Source organism: Pinus tabuliformis, chromosome 7 (assembly GCF_031772625.1).
Source record: "Pinus tabuliformis cultivar Carrire ecotype Pingquan chromosome 7, CPIR1, whole genome shotgun sequence".
In the NCBI taxonomy this organism is placed as follows: Eukaryota; Viridiplantae; Streptophyta; class Pinopsida; order Pinales; family Pinaceae; genus Pinus; species Pinus tabuliformis.
In genome coordinates this window covers 1,669,914,681-1,669,922,119 of record NC_142293.1, presented here as the reverse complement: position 1 = coordinate 1,669,922,119, position 7,439 = coordinate 1,669,914,681, and positions in this window count along the sequence as shown.

Sequence of the window (7,439 nt, the reverse complement as noted above, 5' to 3'; positions counted from 1 at the left end):
TGGACCACAAGCGCATACACAATTGAAACAACAAATGCCCATAAACGTTATGACTTAACATTTCCAACCGCAAAAGCCTGCCACGCACGCAAGATGCAAGGGAAAAGCCGACCCCTCGATCAAACCACAGTATGCATGTAAAATGCATAAGCACATTTGTCCCAGGAATTTTAACTCTCTAAGGAGTCAAATCTTCATTTAGAATATGGTTAAGGCCCCTTTCTTAATCTCTGCAGAATAATTTATAGACTAGCCAAGCCTAACCCTTAATCCATCCTTAAGCCTTGCATAATAACCATACCCGCTCTTAACTTTGGTTAATGCAGACTTAACCCATAAACCTTTATCCCCTTTAATTCTATTATAACCCTCGTATAATGGGAATATACACAAACACACGGGAACTTACAATTTCCGCTTTTCCATAGCCTTGGCACATTTATCGATGCTTACCTTTATCAGGCTCATTCTCCACCATAGATTTCTCTCCATCAGATCTGATGATTGATGGGAAAACCTTGCTCCGAACACATAAGTCGGACTTCAAATAATAATGAACCGTGTTCATAAATCGTCGGGTCCGCACTCCCGATCCATCACCTTCCCGCTGCGCTCTCCATTCACTGACCTTTGGTCGACCCAATCTCCACAGTCCATTTCTTTCTTTGATCCAAAGGTCAATATTCACTCCGAATATTCAGAACAGTTTGTTGATCCTCCACCGTCGATCTACACTCAATGGATCTGACAGTTCACAACGATTTCAGGTAGACAACAAGCACGGGGATTAACCACCCGATAAAGCATTTTCCTCTCTCCTCCCAAGTGCTACGTGTCACTCGATTAGTGGCATCGGGTGACTACCCTCTAATACCGCTTATGGTTTTGAGGCCGCCAAAAAATCCATTTCTTGTTGTGAAACTACTTTCATCGTGAATTAACTTTTGCGCTCTTTCACCATGTGATGACTGTTGATCTATGAGATCCAATGGATCCTGTGCACTAACACCTCACTTCTTCATTCGTCCCTTTTCTTAACTTTGCTATTTCTTTAATGTTTTCCTGTGGTTTTGGGTTTTCTTTGGGGTTTCATTCTTCTGCTCTTCCGCTGCTCAACTCTCTCTAAGCTTAACTTCGTGAATTCTCACTTCGCTACCTCTCCAGAGCTTCACTCTGATCCTTCAATTGGATTTGATGATCCATTATGATTCCTATAAATCATTCTTCTCCTCTGCGTAGTTCTATAGAAATATGTCTGCAACCTCTGTTATAGAATACACAACTTTCATTTAATTCAATCATTCAATATTCATTTCACACATCTATACAGTTCTGGAATAAAAATTTGAATATATAAGTATAAAAAATTGATTACATATCGAGACTCTCTGTCTCTCAGGCTTGATCTTCGATATCAGTGGCCTCCTTCCTTTTTACAGTCTGCCCGTAGGCTTATATTTATACCATAAAGGTTCTGTTGAACTAATTCTCGTTCAGATCCTTAATCTACTGAATTGACTCTTAAATGTCCTCTAAGTCCACTTCTAACTCCAGTTAATCCCTAAGAACTCTCTCTAGTTCCTCAAATCATGAAACTACCTTAAGAGTTATAATTGACTTCTAACTCTCTCGTCATTATTAACCACTTATGTTCTCCTTCATTTGAGAGCATTTACAGACATCCTCACAACATCTAATTAATTCCTATCATACTCACTTAAAAGCCTAAATATTACATTAGCTTAACACTTAGGAAACCAACTTCCCTAAAACACATGACCCTCTATGTCTACTAAAATACAATGATTTTCCTTGGGTTGAATGGTCCTGCATCAGACTCCCGAAGTAGAAAACATTCATGATCTCCTGATCATGTGTCTTCATAAGTTGATAGAAAACCTCCAAGGTCCCAAGCTTTAGTTTGTAGCTGCCCAAATGCCTTGCACCTTTGTTGTTGTTGTATGTCTATTATATTTTGTTTCATCTTCCACTCCTTGTCAATCAGGTTCAAGTTCTGATTGATCATCCTTCCTGCTGCTATCGATTTCCTCCACATGGAATTTTTCATCATCAACTGCCATAATTCTTCAATCTCCATCTCCAGTTCATCCTTGGACTGGTCCATATTCTGCCTCTTACTTCTTCCTCTTTCTCTTTGCTTCAGGTTGTTGTTGTTGTCCACTAACTCTGCAAACTGTTGTTGGTTACTTTCACTTTGTAGTTGTTGGTTTACTTTTTCTTCTACTTTTGTTCTTGCTCTTGCTCCAAATTTTGCTTTGACTCCTACTTTTACTGCCTCCCTTTCATCCTTACCCTATTTCATGATTATTTATGTCTGCACTGAATCAAGACTTTCTAGCATTCTCTTTAGCAATTGAGTATCTTTGTTCCATGGATTAAATTCTTCCATAGAATGTTGGGTCCCTATAATACTAGTGATTACCCCATTACTATTGTATTTGCATCCATTATTAATATTATTGTGCCCCTATTATCCCCATATTGTTATTATTGTGCCCCATAGAATCCCTCTATTGTTATTTTTGTGGCTTTATATTATTATTGTTAGGTCGGATGGGTTATATTGTGACTCCTTAGACTCCTATATATAGAAAGGAGGTTTTTTCATTTGAATCATCCAAGAATTCTTCATTTATGTAATGTAAAGGATGTTTCCCCCTCGAAGAGGCTGAATTCTAAGGCGTTGATCTATCTTTTCTATCTTTTCTTGAGCTAGTTTCATAACATTTGGTATCAGAGCTTTGGATTCTAGGGTTTTGCTGCTCCAAATAGGTCATCGTGGAATTTTCGCTATAACTTTTTTTCTGCGATGTTTCAGAAGCTAAAAAAAAAACCCATTTGAGAAGACATTGAGCTGAACCTTGGGGCTAAATTTCAGAGATTTTTCGCTATAATTGCAGAGATATGATCTGAGGAAGTTTGTCTTTTTGTAGGCTCCTGAATTACATTCCAAACAGGTGACCTGGGGAAAATCGTCATAACTTTCTCTCTGAGCATCAGATTGAAATTTCGTAAGAAGTTATAGAAATAGTATGGACGTTAGTTTCTTTTAGATATTTTTTAGAGCTAAAGGTCGAAACAGTGACTCGTGGCACGTCGTACAAGTTCGCTCTACTGAACTAGTCTATAATCAAGTCACTGTGGGAGATTTCATATAACTCTTCCTTGGCGAATCCAATTTGGGTCAAACTGGTGGCATTGGAAAGAGGACATAGAGGGCTACTGCAGGTCGCAATTTTAGAACTGGATGATTATAAAGTACACAGATACATCAGAGACAATATCGAGCTCCTACAAAGTGAAAAAAGGTGTGTAGATTGTTTTTAAATTTTTGCTTAAGCTTGGTTTGAAAATTTATTTTGAAGGAATTCAAAGGGCATAGTAGAGAATTATTATCGGTAACTGATGCCCCGAGGAAAGAAAATGCAAACACCTAGTAAGCAACCTGAAAGCTCTAGCATGACTCATGAAGAAAAGGAAGAAATGCTACATGATATATCAAAATTACAAGAACAAGTGCAACAAATGTCACTCTGACAAAAGCTAACAGAAGCTAAGATAAATGGCGTGGAATCTAAGATAAAGGGCGTGGAAGCTAATAAGGATGATTTGAAGATAGATTTGAAGACAGATTTGAAGAGAGACATGGCAGATTTGAAGACAGACATGGCAGATTTGAAGACAGATTTGACAAATTTTCTACAAGAAATACTTACTAATGGTGAAAAGGTAGTAAAGGAAACTCATGATGCGAACAAAAGAAATGTTAATCATGATTTCTTAGACTCTAATGTGGGATCGAAGACCCACCATATTCCAAATATCGATATGAGGAAGTTTAATGGCAAGGATCCTGCAACATGGATATTACAGATGGAGCAATTTTTCGATCTCAATAATGTGCAAAACACACAAAAGGTACGTATTGCAACTTTATATTTGGAACCAAATCAGTTTGTATGGTATCAATGGCTTTGCTCTCGTAAACAAATTATCACTTGGGCAATTTTTACAAAATAATTGACAGCACATTATGAGGGTACAAAAAGCAACACTTTTTTTAGCCAATTGATAAGTCTCAAACAAAAGGGTTCAATAATGGAGCACATTGAGGAGTTCCAAATTGAACATAAGGGTAAAATATATTCCAGAGGAGCATAGGATTGATGTGGTCATAGGGACTTTAAAGGATAATATCCAACATGATGTTCGCCTTTGGGAACCTGATTCATTAGAGAAGGCATTCAGGTTAGCAAGAAAAATGGAAAGCAAAATTATGGCAACCAGGAAGCATACCACTCACAACTATAAAGATGGAAGTGTTGTTGCTCCTAGTCTTCCACAACCTATAAGGTTGACACCACAACAATTGGAAGAAAAAAGAGCAAAAGGGCTTTGTTACAGTTGTGATAGCAAATACACTAAAGGTCATAAGTGTGCTGAGAAGAAATTATTCTACATAGATTGCGAAGAGGAAGAAGAAAAGGAGCAAGAAAGGTCAAAAGAAGAGGATATACTCCAGGAACAAAGCCTAGATAAAGAAGAAATGAATCTGACCATATCTTGTAATGCATTGGCAGGAATTACCACTCCTCAAACCATCAAGATAGAAGGACAAATCAAGAAGAAAAAAGTAATAGTGTTGATTGATTTAGGTAGTACCCACGATTTTATTCATTGTAAGGTAGAAAAAGAATTGAATTGCTTCTTATATCCGGCACCAGAGTGTCAAATGATGGTTGCAAATGGAGGAACAATAAATTGCTCTGGAAAGTGCCATAATATCAAGCTATCGATGGGAGAATATGTATTGACTAGCCCAATGCTTTCCATTCCAATGGGAGGTGCTGATGTTGTACTAGGAGTCCAATGGCTACAATCCTTGGGTACAATAGCTTTTAATTTTCAAGAACTTTTCATGAAATTTTCTATGGAAGGAAAGGAAGTTGAATTAAGGGGTATTGCAGGGAAACCAAGAAAGATAATCAGCTCTAACGGTATGACAAAACTTCTAAAAAAGGAACAAAGGGGTGTAATTGCACAATTATGTTTGCTAGATGTTTCCACATTGCAATCATCTATTTCTCCATATCTCCAAAAAGTCTTGGACAATCATTCCAAGGTATTTGAGACTCCCAAAGGTATCCCACCTATTCGTGATCATGATCATGCTATTCATCTGATTCTAGGAAGTGTTCCTCTAAACATCAGGCCGTACAGATATCCCTATGCCCAAAAGAGTGAAATTGAACATATGGTTGCAGAAATGCTAGAGGCTGGTATAATTCAACCGAGTCAAAGTTCTTTCTCTGCTCCAGTAGTATTAGTGCATAAGAAGGATGGATCATGGCGCATGTGTCCAGATTATAGGGAGCTCAACAAGCTCACTATTAAAGATAAGTTTCCCATTCCCGTCATTGATGAATTACCGGATGAATTGCATGGATCAATTTACTTCACCAAGTTGGATCTTCATTCAGGATATCATCAAATCAGAATGAAGACTGAAGACATTCCGAAAACAACATTTAGAACTCATGAGGGTCATTATGAATTTTTGGTCATGCCTTTTGGCCTTACCAATGCACCTTCAACATTTCAATGTTTGATGAATTCCATTTTCAAACCATTCCTTAGAAAATTTGTGTTAGTATTTTTTGATGATATACTAATCTACAACAAGTCTTGGAAGGATCATGTTGAACATGTTGACAGGGTGCTACAACTATTGGAGGAGAAACAATTATATGCAAAAAGATCCAAAAGTTTCTTTGGAGTACAAGAGGTGGAATATCTGGGTCATATTGTATCTCATGAAGGAGTTAAGGTAGACCCTAGCAAAATTAAAGCCATTAAGGAATGGAAAATCCCCATATCCATAAAGCATTTGCGAGGATTTCTTGGGTTGACAAGGTATTATCGCAAGTTTGTTAAGAATTATGGGAGAATAGAAGCACCTCTAACAACATTTTTGAAGAAATATGCATTTTCATGGACTCCAGAAGCAACAAAGGCCTTCGAACATCTTAAAGAGGCAATGTGCCAAGCACAGGTATTAGCTACACCGGACTTCACAAAAACCTTTATTGTGGAATGTGATGCTTCAGGAAATGGAATTGGTGTTGTTTTAATGCAAGATGAAAGACCCATTGCTTTTGAAAGTCGTTCAATCAAGGGAAAGCTTTTACACAAAGCAATTTATGAGAAGGAAATGTTGGCAATACTCCATGCACTTAAGAAATGGCAACCCTACCTAATGGGAAGACACTTCAAGGTAAAAACGGATCATGATAGCCTTAAATACATTTTAGAACAAAGATTATCATCTGAACAACAACAAAAGTGGGTCACAAAGATGTTGGGTTATGACTTTGAAATCATCTACAAAAAAGGGAAGCAAAATGTGGTGGCAGATGCACTCTCAAGAAAGGATGAGGATGTGGAAGCATTGTTGTGCGCCATTTCTATTATCCAACCAGATTGGATAAACGAAGCAAGGGAGGAATGGAAGAATGACGAAGAAGTGTGGGCACTTATTCGAAAGTTACAACAAGATTCCAGTATGTCTGATACATTTAGGTGGAAAAATGATTCTTTATGGTACAAAGATCGCTTATACCTCTATAAGAATTCCCAACTAAAACAAAAGATTCTTATGGAATTGCACATTTCTCCCTTAGGAGGGCACTAAGGATTTTTAAAAACTTACCACAGGGTTAAGAAGGAATTTTTTTGGGATGGCCTTAAATCAGTTATTCAAAAATTTATGGCGGAATGTTTGGTTTGCCAAAAAAATAAAGTTGAAACAATTAAGACACCGGGTCTATTACAACCTTTATCCATTCCAAGCCAACATTGGGATGAGGTTTCAATGGATTTTATCACAGGTTTACCCAAGTCTGAGGGAAAGAGTGTCATCATGGTGGTAGTTGACAGACTTACCAAGTATGCACACTTTTGTGCATTATCACATCCATTTAAAGCCAGTATAGTTTCTACTGCAATTATGGAAACAATTCAAAAGCTACATGGAAACCCAAAGATTATTGTAAGTGACAGAGATCCCATTTTCACTGGAAATTTTTGGACAGAATTATTTTCTTGTCTTGGTACTCAGTTAGCTCATAGCTCATCTTATCATCCTCAATCTGATGGGCAAACTGAGATAGTAAACAAATGTTTGGAAGGATATCTTCGTTGCTTTGTATCTGATAAACAGACACAATGGGTCAAATGGTTGCCTCTGGCTGAATGGTGGTATAACACTTCCTTCCATACAACAACAAAAATGACCCCATTTATGGCACTTTATGGATATCAGCCACCATCCATCACATCATATTTAAGAGAAAATTCTAAGGTTCAAGAAGTGGAACATCATATCGAACATCAACAACAAGTCCTCCAACTCTTAAAGG